The sequence below is a fragment of the Pseudopipra pipra genome, chromosome 9, assembly GCF_036250125.1.
Source record: "Pseudopipra pipra isolate bDixPip1 chromosome 9, bDixPip1.hap1, whole genome shotgun sequence".
Classification (NCBI taxonomy): Eukaryota; Metazoa; Chordata; class Aves; order Passeriformes; family Pipridae; genus Pseudopipra; species Pseudopipra pipra.
This window is the reverse complement of record NC_087557.1, coordinates 28,290,293-28,304,726: the sequence shown is the minus strand read 5'-3', so window position 1 is coordinate 28,304,726 and position 14,434 is coordinate 28,290,293. Positions and strand designations below refer to the sequence as shown.

Here is a 14,434-nt window from a genome sequence, read left to right as displayed (position 1 = left end):
GTTTGTATTTGTGGAAGCTGAAAGAACAGAATCTACTTTGTAGGTTGGTGAGGCGGGGTGTACGATTGAACATGTGTTCACACTGTCATTTGGGAAAGATAATAGGTTTTTAACCTCTGTCAGTGTTAGACTGAGGTATTTATGGAGCTCTATTAAAGCCGTGCCTAGGCAGCTAACCTTGCAATACGGGATTTTCACAATTTGCCATTTTCTTGTGATAAGTAGTGGCTTTTCTTGGCCCCTCGAAGTGCCTCTTGCTGCGTCAAACAGTATGTGAGCTTACTAAGAGGTGAGGAATTCCTTGCTGTTGTCAATGCTGCATGAAAGGCTCATGGCTACTGGTATCGTCTGATCAGTAAATACTGTCTCATGGATTGAAAAAGCAGCCTTGAAGACTTCCAGAAAATACTCTTCTGGGCTTGGCACATGGAAATTGGGAAAACCCAGGTGGTGCTGTGCTTTCAGCAGCAGAGGTGTCCAGGTGCAGCTGGAGGTGCTGGGCTCTTGCTCAGGGTGCTGCAGGGGACGTGCAGCACAGCACTTACTCCCGGCAGCCTGGCTTTGAGTTTAACTTACGGGAGGGGGGGAAGTTGTGTGCTAAAATCCTGTTGGTATGGTCTCTCTTTCGTCACTCGAGGCTTCTAACAGCCTAAATGAACGCGATGGAGACTGCAGTGTGCTTCAGGGAGGAGGTTATCTCCAGTGAACTGCCATCACCGCTTTCGTCATTGCTGATTATTTTGTTCTGTTAATGTTTAATCCTCAGCAGCAAATACCTCTCCCCCTATAAGCAGAACATCTGTTTTATAAAGTTGGCTATGACATCCAAAACTGAATCAGTGTAAAATTTTAAATATGTGTCAGACAAACACATGCAAAGAAATTCAGAGCTGAAGTGATCACTTTAGCATGCATGGGTCCTCTTGTGGCAGGGATTTCCAAGTCTTAAATTGCATGTTAAACAGTGCTTGGTATGACTGAGAGTATTTTCTAGCCTCATCTTAAAATTCTTTGCTCTTTGTCTTAATATTTCCAATGTAGAAGAGGTGGTTTGTTGGCTGTTTTTTTTTTTGGTGACTGTTTCCCCTTCCTTTTCTTATCAGTAGAGTCTCTGTGGTGTAGCTGAGAATAGTTGACTTGAACTGCCCCTACTATACAAATGCAAAATCTACTTATGCTTTTGGGAGAAAGGAGTTTATGGTGAAATACATGAGTGTGTACCATGTATGACCTCAACTATGTCTGTGAGAACTACAGGAAATTCTATAGGGTTTTTAAAGAATAAATTAAAAAATGCATAAAAACCAATATAACAATCAGCAGCAGAGACTGATATGTTTAAAGGAGATTATTAATTTCAAGTGTTGGCTTAGAGAAATTTCAAGCATTTTTATGCATGTAATAAAAGGTGGTCTTTTAAGTAGCTTAAGTATCCTTCTCTGTATGCAGCATGTCCTGGGGTTTAACAAACCACTTGCTGCTGGATGGATTCCATTCAGATGCTATTGCCATTCTTACAGCAGATTGATGAAGAGAGTGGAAAGAGCCAGTACTGAAATATGGTCATCCTGTTAGTTGTGGGGGAAGGGAGAAGCCAAATATGTGTAATCTCTCTTCTTTAGTATGCTAATCTGGGTCATGAGCATCCAAGTGGATGTGTGCATGCCTGAAAGAGGGCTTTCCTCAAATTTCCGGGAGCCTGGCAGGAGGTGCCCGGGTGCTTGTCTGAGTGCTTGTCTGAAATTCGCACCTGAGGGACGGAAATCAACAGTGTGGGACAAGCTGAAGGTGGGAATTGGAGACCTTATACTGAGGGAAAGGTTCAGGGGTAGAAAACTGGGAGCCTATGTGAAAGGGGGAAAAAGGTGGGACATGTTCTAGACGAAGAAACTTGAAGGGGCAGAAGAAAGAGGAACAACTTAGTCAAAATTCTGGAAAACATAGAAAACATACTGAGGAGCATTGTGCATAGATATTGGCGGGGTAAGACCTCCAGGTTTATAACAGGAACACGCTCAGAATGATTGCAGTGAAGGCTGCCAGTGTGTGCCAGAAGTAAATATAGTAGTGTAAGCACTGCTACAGAGTCATTGAAGTCAACGCTGCATAACATAAATTGCATAATATATTTGTTTGTGAAGGTTATTAGAGTACAGTTTTAAATGGATCTGAGTCCTTGGAAAGGTGAGTGTATTCTGGTTCCCTGGGCTGAGGTTTCCAATACATCCCAGTCTGATCTGGGGCAGGCTGCCAGCAGAAGGGGGGGAGTGCTGCTCCCCTCCTACCAGCTCCAGTGCTTGTCTGAGCTGGTTCCACACACTGTGCCAGGAGGAAGGGAACTGCCCTCTCCCCTCAAAAATGGGAAAAAAGTGAGGGGATTTTTGTTGTGCTGCTCAGCTGTGTTGGTGAGGGGATGAGAGAGGGGTGTGTATGAGGGGATAGGTGGAGGTACCTCTGAGCACAGGGGGCAGTGGGCAGGCAGGCTGTCCCAGCCCCGTGTCCCACCTCTGAGCTGGGGCAAACCCTCTCCCTCTCCCACCGAGGATATGATGGTCAGTGCATGATGCAGCAACTGTCAGACACCCGGATTTCAGGGCATTGTCACACTCTCTGTAAGAGTGCTGAAACTGTTTGCAAAATGAGTACTTCGTAAATGATAAAGGCTAAATAATGCATTCTGTGCATTTGCATAATTTTGAATCACTTATCCTTCTGAGGGATGTAGTTATTTGGCTCACGTTAAAGAACACTTAGTGGTGTAATTGAGCTCAAGCCATCAGTTGCTAAGCTGAGTTGACACTGAAGATAGGAGGTATGTTTTGGGGGAGACTGTGCATGTTCCCTGTGATGTCCCTGGCACCACAGAGCAGAGCACTGCGGGTCAGACGGGTAGGAGGCACAGTCAGAGCTGTGAAGGGTCAGGATATATTTCAGAAAGAGCTTGAGACCCAGAACAGTCAAAGTGGGACTTATTTCCATGGTGATGGCATGTAGAGTTGTAACCTTAGGAGGCATTAGGAGAGAAACTTTTGCTCTGAGCTGGGTTGGAAGGAGGGAGTTACCAGTGGAAGTGCTGGGGAAACACACCTTTGTGAAGTCACAAGGTGCCAGCAAGCCACAAGGATAGGGCTGGGCAGAAGATGCTGAAGCAGGGTGACAGAGGAGGCAGGTAATATTGAGGATGGGGAGTCACCTGAGAGCAAACTCCAAGAACTTGCTTGGTTTGGGTGGGCAGATGAGCCCTGACAGGGAGGTGGTGTAATTCATTTTTTATTGTCAGGGAAATAAACTTCGGAGATAGGGAAAAGCTATTTAAGCTGCTGGATCAATGTTGGCATGAAAACAAATGGATAAAATCTGTTCAGGAATAAATGTTAGGCTGAAAGAAGTTTTTTAACTATTGGAGGAGCTCAGCTGTGCAGTAGGCAGTGGATATGGAGGCTGAGGAAGAGCACTGTCAGTATGTGGGGGTCTATTGCTGTGATTGGGGTTCTTGGATGTGATACTTGTCATGGAGGGCCTGTAGAGGAAACAGCTTTCCCACTTGCACCTGGTGGTGGATTATCCTGTTGAGTCCGAGGAGGAAAAGGGAAATTGTCCCTTGCTGTCATAGCTTTGAAAGTGTCGTAATGGGAATATGTGCTTAACTGAATGCTTCTCACCCAGGATGGAGAACTCATGTCATTAAGTGAAGTTTAAACCTCTGTGTTTTGCATTTAACCTGTGAACATCTCTGCTGTTATGGTCACTTATGACACTTATTCTTATGTTGTTGGTTTTTTTTTTTCCTAGGTATTTTTATGGCCTCTGTCACAGTGGTGTCTCAGCGTCTCCCAGGCATTTATGGATTTATTCTGAGAACGTTCCTGTGAGGTAGGGAAACATTATCACCTTCGTTTTATAGACTGGGAACTGAGGCAGAGGGAGACAAAGGTTGCAGGAGTCTGTAGCACAGCCAGCAGTCAAAGGCTAATTGCCAACAACTTCTTTATTGTACTAATACCAAACCCAGCTACCTGTCTTTGGCTTTTTTTCTTTCTTTCCTCCTCCCCCCCTTCCCCCAGTTCGAGTTTTAGTAGCAACAATCTGCAAGGAGCTGAGAGGACCTGTGGAAAATATGATTAGCGTTACTGGTGTCCTTTTTTTAACATTGTTACTTATGAGTTGAAATGCCTTTCTAAAAATATCAGCAGATCTGTTTATGTTAAATGATTAACATGTTTAGACTTCCACAGATAAGCTGCCATGCCTTTTGAGTCAGTAACTCCTTTATCCTACCTGTCTAGGCTTGTGGCTGTTGAGTTCTTACCCTGCCTAAGCTAATGCCATCCCAATCACCTAAAGCAATGCCAAGAATTTCATCATCCATGCAAAGATCTGATTCATGTCAAGACAGGTGTAAAGTTTCTCAAGCATAGTTATGTATAATTACTGTTTAACTTTATTTTTCAAAGATCTTTCCAAACCAGCGAAAATGTTCGGCTTTGAGCTCCCAGATTCTCCCAGAAATTGGATTTCAGTGCCTGATTAGTGATTCTGATCCCTTTCAAAAGTATTGCAAAGTTCCTGACACATGCGCGCACTGAATTATAATTTGCATCATAAAATCTAATATAATGAGTAACAGCTTGAAAAATGTCTCTCTTTTCCCCTTCAAATAAGGAATTTTTAAGTTAGGTCTCCCTTGAGCCCTTTTTTCACTTACAGTTGGTATTTAAAGTGTGACTTTTACTACTTACAGAATTTTCTTAGACGTAGAGCGATGTTATAAGTTAGGAATACACCAGCAGGCTCTGACAAATATTCTTATTGTATAGTAAAATCATCAGCATTGTTAAAGTTATAACATTGCAAAGAAATATTTAATGCCACCTTTCTAATTTCACAATCTGTAAAATAAAACACACACATTAGATTACATTTATGCTCTTTATTAATGTATATTACATGTCCTTGTGTCCCCAAGAATGAAGCCCTAATGACTCATGAACTGTCTCAAAGTGTACTAAATAAGATTAAAGAGCAGGCCAATGACCTTAACAGTCAATTAGGCTATGCATTACTCAGCCCAGTATTTGTGGAGTGTAGAAGAGAAGCAAAAACCCATTAGCTAAGATGCTGATGCCTGAAACAAACATCATCTCTCTAAAACCAGGAACGGTTCCTGCCGTTTAAGTGGAGACTGAAGCACGTACTGTAGGTATGTCTTGTGTGTTTGAAAGTATTGCTGATGTGCTCCTGAGGATTGGAGAAAGCCTGCTACTGGGATTTTGGGCTCAAAGCCTTGTGGGATAGATCCTGCCATCCCATGGTGCTGGGTTGGGCAGTGGCAGGTGCAGTAGGAGGTGGTGCTCAGGTTTCAGGATGTGCCACCTGAGAGGTTACTCAGAGACAACAGGAAGGGAGGGCTGCTTTCAGAAACCTCGTGTTTCACTGAAGCAGCAGGCCAGGGAAGGAGGTGCTGGCGTGGCATATGGCATGCTTGGTTTTCCTCACAGGTGAGCCTGGGGTTGGCAGGATTGCATTTGGGGGCAGGCAGGAGTGTGAGCAGGAAGGCTCTGGGCTGCTGTACCCACTGAAGAAGAGAGCTGGAATACTGCATCCCCTTTTCCCACAGCTCAGGATTTGGGAGATGAACAGGTCCTGAGTACATAGTGGTACAGATGGGTCAGATCCCCTGTTCCCCACCAGTTCCTGCACTCGCTGCAGGCTCACCTGTTCCATGAAGTTGTCAGCAGGAAGCCAGGGCTGAGTGCATCCCAGTGACGGGCTGACTCAGTGAGGTGCAAACCTGGACAGTATCTGAATTACAGCAGCATCCCTGTCATCTTTGGGGTGACATTTCTGAACTAATCATCTGCACCTTGTTTTATATTGCGTTCAGAAGCGTATTAGAGCAGTGTCAGGCTGGAGACAGCCACCCCCCTTGGATGGTGACAGAACTGAACCAAGAGCAGTGACATTGCACAGGAGCTGAGGCGGCAGCTTGGTCATGCTGCTCCTCAGCAAAACAGTGGTCCTTGAGGGCTTCTCGGTTTTATAGCGCTTCCCTTCTGGTGTGTGCAGTTATGAATGCTTTCAGCTGACCCTGAGAAGGTCTTCTGTCATTCTTAAAGTAAACTCAGGTTTTAGGAAATAAAAGATGACAGACTCAGTCCATAAAAACCGTGGCTGAAAGTACAGTTTGAGTGACATGCGATAACATCTTTTAAAGTAAATCAACTTTTTTGAACATAAATTGGGCAGAATCTCCCTGATCTAGGTCATAGTTTATCTGTAGGGTTTTCTTTTAAGATAATTTCCTTAATAAACTCTGTCTGATCTGGGGGGAGGGGACAGGGGAGCTTGGGAACAAGGTGTACTTCTGCTCTTCATATGAATGAGAGAAGAAAGAAAAGGAAGCCTTTTCAATCACGTCAGGCTAAATCTAAAGCATCAAGGAATGATGTTACAGGAGAACCCCTGAAGATAAATTGTAACCTAGATTAGCAGAACATAGATTAAGTTTTCAGGAGTTTTGAGACAGCAGAGCATCCTGAAGCAATCTTTTGTCATTTGTTTAAATTAGAATTGTTGTATAGTTGCATTTTGAGGTCAATAAATGAGGTTAATAAATTTATTAAAGGGAATACTGCTTGAAAATATTAAAAGAAAAAGTTAGGATTTTTCATTTGAACTGGCAATTGCTAGGGAAGTACTGTCTATCTACATGATCAGGGTTTGGGGGATTTTTATACAAGCAATGTTACCACTGGAATCGCAGTTAAAACTGAGACTTCTACATGATTAGGGTTTTTTTCATTCTGACTTGTCAATGTGTCACACTGTCCTCTTAAATACTTTAAACATTTTTATCCTTTAATTTTTATACATTGTGGAAAATGTGTTGCGATACCATGTTCTACCTTAAGGGGTGTTTTCTGTAGTAGAGGTTATGTATTTCTACAAAACGTTGGTACAAAGCTCATGTGTTTCAAAGTGGTTTGATTGTGTGTTAATGCCACATTGGCTCGAATATACTAATACTTAAAGCAAAGCAGTAAGTCACCCATTACTTTTCACTGTAATCCAGTGAGCAGTATTTTCTGTCAGTACTTAAATGACGGGCTCAAAAGGGCATTGACAGAATTTGTTGGCGTAGCTCAGCCTTATTTATATATGGCTAAATATATTTTTCTGACTTAAGAGTCATTGCAGGTCCTTTTATCTCGCAAATAAGTGGGTTGTTTCAATATATTGGAGCCCAAAGGGCATGACTGCTGGCCATTTACCTGGCTTCACATGGTGTGTGTTGGAGAAGAATATATGTGGAGAGGGAAGGGTGGGGTTTAAAGCTCCAAATTCGCACTTGTAAAACTCCCTTCTGCTTTGAAGGTGTTTGCTTTAGCTGTCTACTGAAATATATATTTTCAAAAGTTTATTTATGAAAAAGAGGATCAGCAGATGCTGGAGATGTTACAAGATTTAACCATATTTGTAAAATTGAACGTAAGCTTTTAACCCTCTGGTCTTTTTCATTTCCTTTTCTATTATATGATCAGTATGTTGGTAGGTGGCTTTTGTGCTGTCACTTTACCTGTTTAATTAATTTAGTTGTCTGAGGGTTATGCAATAAAGGTAGAATCACCATAACTGGCAGCATAACCTTGTCATCCCACGGAGTCAGCACTTGCTCATGCTCTGGCGCAACGGCTTTGAATAGCTGCCACCCCATGTGTGTGTTTCCTAAACTCAAGACAAGTGCTGAACTCATTAAAAATACATGCTGTATAAGTTAATGTGCATAAGGAGTTTTGGTACTGAGATCTCCTTTGAGGCTACATTTAACTCTAATTAACTTGGTTTCGTTCTATCTGCTATCAGCATAGGCTTGGCTGAAACCAGCCAGTATTGGTTAGACTCTGGGTTTGAAGTAGAGCCCAGCAGGGTGACGGATTAAAAAGCAGGCAGTTGTGACTGTGCTGGGGTTCCCGGTGCCCTGCCAGCTCCCGGGGCTGTGCCCATCACAGGCACCAGCTGTGCTGTTCCTGGGGCAGAGTGCCACACCGAGCGGATACACATCCCGTCGTACTCGGGGGCAAAACTCTGCATTTCTAAAGAGGCCTGAAATAATGAGGTTTGCTGAGCTGTGACTGAACAATTGCATGACACCAAACTCCTCTGACTAAAATAGAGTCTGAATTGTTCCACTAGTGGAGTAAGGAACAGCAGCAGAGACTACCAGTATTTCACTGTTCTGACTGTTCTCTCTGTTCGTACCTTGGTTTTATTCATCATTAACTCAAGGATGAGATCCAAGGCTTCTCCTAATTATGATCTGTTTTTCAGGGGAGGCAGGCAGCAAGACAGGGATTACTGGTGGTAACTAATGGCATTTGTAGTAAAGACAAGTACCAGCAATACATGGATTGGAAATATTGAGTGGGTTTTTTGGCCTGACAGTGCTGGAAATCAAGCTTTATATTATGTCCAGTAAAGTAGGTTTCACTGAAAACTGATAATAGTATTTTGTAAAGGAGAGTTTTCAGTGCATCACTCTGGAAGAAAATACTCACAAATCCATGTTCAAGAGGAGGCTGCTGTATTTTGTGAAACTGGAAGAATGCATGGATTTGTTGCATTTTCATCACAGCTAGCAAAAGAAAACTATTTTCCCCATTCTTTTGACTAGTACTAGGGCTTTAGTCTTGCAAAAGATTTTCTAGGTGGAAACATTAGGTAAAATGGATTCTGGATTTATACATTGAGGGGGGTGGGAACCACCACCCAGCAGTTTTTGAGTGTTCATCATTTCCTGAAAATTGGACCTTTTTAAGTATTTCAGGTTAGGTACACTAGCAATTGAGGCATTCAGATCACTAACTGCTTTTGAGAATGACAGCCAGAATCTCCATTAACGTTGCATCTTCTGCCTAGGGGATCACAGAACAGAACTTGATGGGTCTTTGAGGATGGAAATGAAGCAGTTTAAGAAGCTACTGTGCTTCAGCTGAGATGTGGTAACGGCACACAACCGTGTCTGGTTTGTTTTGCTGAAAAACAAAATAGAAATCACAGAGGATGATCTAAGGCTGTCTGTTTTGCTTTGCATAGAAGCAGACTAGCAATGCTCCCATAGTATCTTGCCATGTCTCAGCTACGAGGATGGTAATTTCCAGTTGATGAAAGGTAAATTATAGCTAGAACAGGTGGATGCCTAAAAATTGTAATGTGCTTTGAGATACTTGTCAGTGTTCAGGGAGGAGTGGGACTTGCTGTGCTGGTTTGGACCAGTGGTCAGTCTAATTTGGTACCCTACCCTTGGCAATGATCAGTGCTAGATAACAGGCAATCTACAGGAAATTGTGCATTTGATTATCAAACACTTTATCTGCTGGGGAAGTGTTGGCTTTTTTTTTTTTTTTTAATTTTTAAAACCAAACCAGGCCAGTTTAGTCAACAAAAGAGTCCCTTCTAAAATGCAGTTAAAATTATTCTTTAAATCTTCCTTCGCAGACAAAGAGTTTATTGTATTTCTTACTGTTTTCCCTTCAGACATTTCAGCTGAGGATTGGTCTAAGCCATATACAGTCTTCAACCTGGCTTAGACCAATCTTTCTAAATGTTCTTCTGCATCTCCAAAAAGCCAGTCATGGTACGTGAATAGTCTAGAGTTGTTTTTTTTTTTTTTGCTAACATTACAGCTGAAAGGTAAAATACTAAATGGATATCATGTAGCTATTGTATTGCTTGAGCGTGTCTTCACGTTAATTAAAATTAATTTAAACAAGGCGATAGGAGTAAAGTGCAGAGTAGAAAAAAGGATAGATCAGAAAAAGGAGATAAGATAGGTGTATTCAAATAGGCAGAGCCTGATGAAATTTGCCCTAGAGTACATCAGCACTAGCCAAGCAACCTTTGAACCATTTACAATTATCTTTTAGAAATTGGGAAGGGCAAGAGAGGTCCTGGAGGACTGAAAAGGGCAAAGGCATTACCTCCGTTTGAAAAGGGGAGATCCAGGGAGTTATAGATTAGTCAGTCTAACTGCAGTGCTTAGGGAATTGGAACAAAATTTTTAATCAGTTTCCAGGAATCTGGAGGATTAGAAGATGATAAGGATGAAGGGGGGCAGCAGTACCTCTGATGACGTGCCTTGACTTCAGTAACTTTGGACATAACCTCATGTGGCATTTCTGTGGAATACAAAAATATATGTATTTAATTATATGGTAAATATAATTAAACAGTTTAAGGACTGTGTTTGAAGAGTAGTTACCTGTAACTTACTTTGAAAATGGGGAAGAAGGGAGATGGCATGAGGAATTGACTGAATACACCCATGTTTGTCTTGGGCTGAGCTTTATTTGCTGTTCTCTTTACTGGTGTGGACAAGGGAATACTAACTAAATCTGCAAGTAAGCCCAAAACTGAGAGGGGCTCAAGCACTGTGAAGCATAGTTCAGAATTAAATGGCTACAGTGGATTGAAAAGGCATGTGGAAATCTGCAGTGTGTCGCCTACTGAGCTGAAATGGGGAAACACACAGTGGTGAGGACGTGGCGGGGCTGCACAGCCGTGGCAGAGCACTTTGGGACGAGCTCTGGGTCACCACCTGTGCACCAGCTGACAGTGGCAGAGAGGACGAGCTCCATCTGGAGCGTCCGCAGAGGACGGTAATTAAAGGTAATGGTTCTGTTGCTGTCAGTGCTGCTGAGGCCCCAGACATGGCGCTGTGTCCAGCTGCAAGGATTGGACATTGGGGAGCGTGGGTCGGCTTGGGGGCATCCCTGGATGTGGCTGAGGATGTTGTTGGAGCTGGATCCAACCAGCCTGTGGATGAGATGAGTGGTCAGTTGCTGTCTCAACCAGGGGATGGACAAGAGATTCTCCTAGTTTATGGGAAAGCTGTAACTTGAATCCCACAGGAGAAAGGCATAGGCAAGTCAAAGAAGGTGCCAAAACCTGGGGTGAATCAGGCTGAGGACTGGAGCAGGAGGTGTCTGGGGGAGGGAGGTCCTGAGCACAGTCACCCCTCCCCGGAAGGTGGATGAGGTGGTGGCAGTGTCCAACTACTCTGTGGGGAGTACAGGGAAGGGAAAAGGGGGAAAGTGCCCAGGATGCAGCAAGGAAAATTCTAAAAGCTCAACTTCAGCATGGAAGAGCACTGAAGAGCCTAGAGAGCTTGTGGTGCTTCCATTTTAGGAAGTACTCAAAAGTCAACTTGGCAAGGCTCTGAACAGCGTGGTCTGACTTCAGAGTAAGCCCTGAGGTCCCTTCCCACATGCTTTATTCAGAGTTTTAATAAGCTATTTCCATCCTCCTTATCTGTAGAGGATGAAATTTTTGAATTACAGGTGTCCCAGGTGTGAGTGGCAGTGCTCCTCCAGGTAATGTTAATTAATGGTTCAGAAGGACCAGGAATTACTGGGATTGCTTCCCTTTGAGTAGTGTCTCTTAATAACATAAAAGCATTTGTTTTCTCAATCAGGCTTCAAGAGGAAGCAGCATAATCAAATGTTTAAATTTCTTCAGTGCTTTAGCATTTGCTTTGTTAGAAGCACCAGCATGTTTTCTAGGACACAGGTGTTTAAATTCATAGCCTTTAAGAAACCTTTGCATCAAGCACGTGGATTGGATTGGGTGCTTGAAGGAGATTGTTGCCTTGTAATATAATAAACATGTACCTAATCAGAGAAGCTGATTATTTCCCATCACAATAAATAGAAAGCATGTGATCAGTGACATCAGCATCTATTTTTTCTTAGTGTTTTGCAGAAGTAATAGCTATGAGCTTGTAATAGTGATATGTAATCTCTAACATGCAGTGGTTAAATATTAATATACATTGGCTGTGTTTAAAGGTCAAGAACGGGTCTTAGGTAATGAAATGTTAACTCTCTCAAGCTCCATCAAGTTTTGTAAGGTGACTTCTTAGAAGGGGACAGTGTTGTTGTCGGAGGGGTGGTCTGGTGCATGAACCTTAGAAAGAATTCAATGCACTTATTAGAACACTGAGAAATTGACACTAAGGTTGCTGTCGAGGTCTGATTTAATCAGTTAAAAACACAGCCAGGCTGCTTGACAGGTGACCCAGGAAACGTTCCCAAAGGGTATTGGTCTGTCTTGCTCATCTGTCCCATTTCCTTAATCATGCTGATGGAGCTTTTTGTTTTGTTTTGATTTTGAAGGGGTGCCATAAAGCTGACAAGGCCACCTTGTTCAGAGCCACAGTAATCAAGGGGTTACTACCCGTGGTAGCTGTGACAGTCTGTAGGGTCACATAGTTACCAAGCTGCCCCATCCTCCCTCTTGGGACAGTCTCTATTGGCACTTGCACTGTGGCACAGAGACTTCAGGCCATATGTGTAATCTCAGTTAATTGTGTTAGGTATTTGTTCTCCTTGTTTAATGTTTGTCAGAGTCTTGTAAATGAAGTTGCTACAGTGTGAAATTTTATGGTGTCCGAGTTGGAAATGATCCCGCTTATCTTGTTGACTTTCTACCAAGCTGTTCCTTGTGGTGGTTCCGCTTTGCAGTCCAGCGTGCTGGAGTGGCGAGCGGGGCTTTCTCCTGAGTTTTACTTGGGAGTCATTAACTCCAGATGGCAAATATGATTTTATGCTCTTGTAAAAGGTGTTTTGTTCAAAAGGAGTTCTGTTACACATGCAGTGGGGTTGAGGTTTTTGGAAGTCTCGACTTATCTGTTTATCTCAGGAACACCAGTTATTGGCTTTGCTGGGGTGGAGACCCTGACTGGTGAGACAGTGAAGAAGGGCTGATACAACGTATGCCACAGATACTATGACGAAAACGTCATATTGTTTTCTGGATAGCAGAGTGACTGATTGGCTGTAGACACTCCTGACACTGCCCGACACTAAGGGTTATTTTATCTGAAAACAGTGCTGTTACAGATGAGAGAGCTCCTGAAAAACATCACTCACTTTTACTAGCAGCATCCATCACTTCCTAATTATGGGTGCTTTCGGGTGGATAAACAAGTTCTTTTCATTACTCCTCCGGAGCCTTTCATGTCCCTCCGGCAGCAGCACAGAGTTAAAGTTGGCCCTTTATCCAGAGGCAGAGGGACCTGCGAATTAAATTAGTGCACACTGAGGTCTGTATGTGTTAGATGGGTATCCTGCTGTTACAGGAATGGCAATGGCCAGTAACTGTAGGGAATGAGTAATTTTTTGTAGCTTAACCACCTACTTTGAGGCACAGAGGATCTGTTAAACTTACTTGTTTGGAAGTTGGGAGTTTTCACTGTCCTTTCAAAAGCTGAATTAGATCAGAGCAAGTCATGAGTCCAGTGAAGAGAGAAACCCATGATCCCTGTTCAGGAACAGGACAGTCTCTGCATCTCAGTTTTCCAACACATGGTCATTTTGGTGGCAAGAGCAAGGTTCCCCTTTGATTGTCCAGGAGCTGTCACCCCTCTGGATGTCGCTGGAGCTGCCTTGGCCATGGTACCTTCATCCCCAGCCCCGCTGGCTGCAAATTCCTGCTGCCCCCAAGCATGGGATAGAGCGGGGTCTTCCTGTACCTCCTGGACTGGCTGACAGCACCTGTCAGCTGCCTGTTGCTCCACTGCCAGGACAGAGACCCAAGTGGGATTTTTCCAGAATGCTGAATTGCCCTGACCTCTTCCCACTGAATTTCCTGGTCCTGGTGCCATACTTTAGACTTCTTCAGAAATGCATATACATTTTTTTGAAGACCATATGCATTTTCAGTGCAGTCCTTAAGCACTGCCTAGAAATCCAGTGTTGATTCCAAGCCCTCTGCTGCTTCCTGGCATCGGAGCAGACGCTGGCAGCTGTATCCATTAGACAACGGCCTAATTGATCAGGAATTGTTGTATCCACAGGAGCCCTTGGCACGGCTGGGTGCCTTACACTCCGGTGAGCTTCAGCTCACCTTCTGTGTGGGGCTTGGATCTTCAACTCGGCTCTTAAGAAATTTATTTTCCTTTGCCGCACTAAATAATTCTCTTCTTGTAGTCTTACAGCAAGAGCAAGGCAGGAGATGTACTTTGTGTGCTTCTGTTTACGTTCGGATAAAAATAACAGTTGGTTGAAGTATTGTTTGTTTTTGTGTATAGATGGGCCGTGTGCTCCACCCGTTGAGTGTGCCACTGCTTACCTTTCTTTGTATTTACTTTGTGTGGCCTGTGGATCAGACCACAGATATGGAGAAGCTGAGGATACCACGGTGATATGGTCAGCATAGGTGCGCCTGTGTGCGCGGTGTGGACAGGGAGGGATAAATGAGCATTTTCAAAACTGTTGTTTAATTCCAGTGACTCTGCAGATGGCAAAGTATTTACAGTTGCTGAAATGATCTGTGCTGCCCTGTGCTGCCTTTTCTCTTTGAAGAGTAGCTGCCTTGCAGCCCTTCCCTGGCTGCCGGTAATAGCAGTAATTAAGGCACACCTGGTAATGACAACGGA

General features: G+C 43.4%; 1 protein-coding gene across 18 annotated transcripts in view; it reads left to right on the top strand.

Moving 5' to 3' along the window:
- The window catches only part of PTPRF (protein tyrosine phosphatase receptor type F), a 375,667-nt gene that overhangs the window by 84,762 nt on the left and 276,471 nt on the right, over positions 1-14,434 (top strand). For 16 of the 18 annotated variants that reach the window (XM_064665453.1, XM_064665471.1, XM_064665465.1 and 13 more), the window contains exon 2: positions 3,793-3,873. The exons of 1 other annotated variant lie outside the window; for it this stretch is intronic. The gene's annotated coding sequence lies outside the window, so the exon portion shown is untranslated. Of the gene's footprint in view, positions 1-3,792; positions 3,874-10,435; positions 10,666-14,434 lie in introns of those variants that run through there. One more of the 18 variants, XM_064665454.1, reaches the window with a different exon arrangement.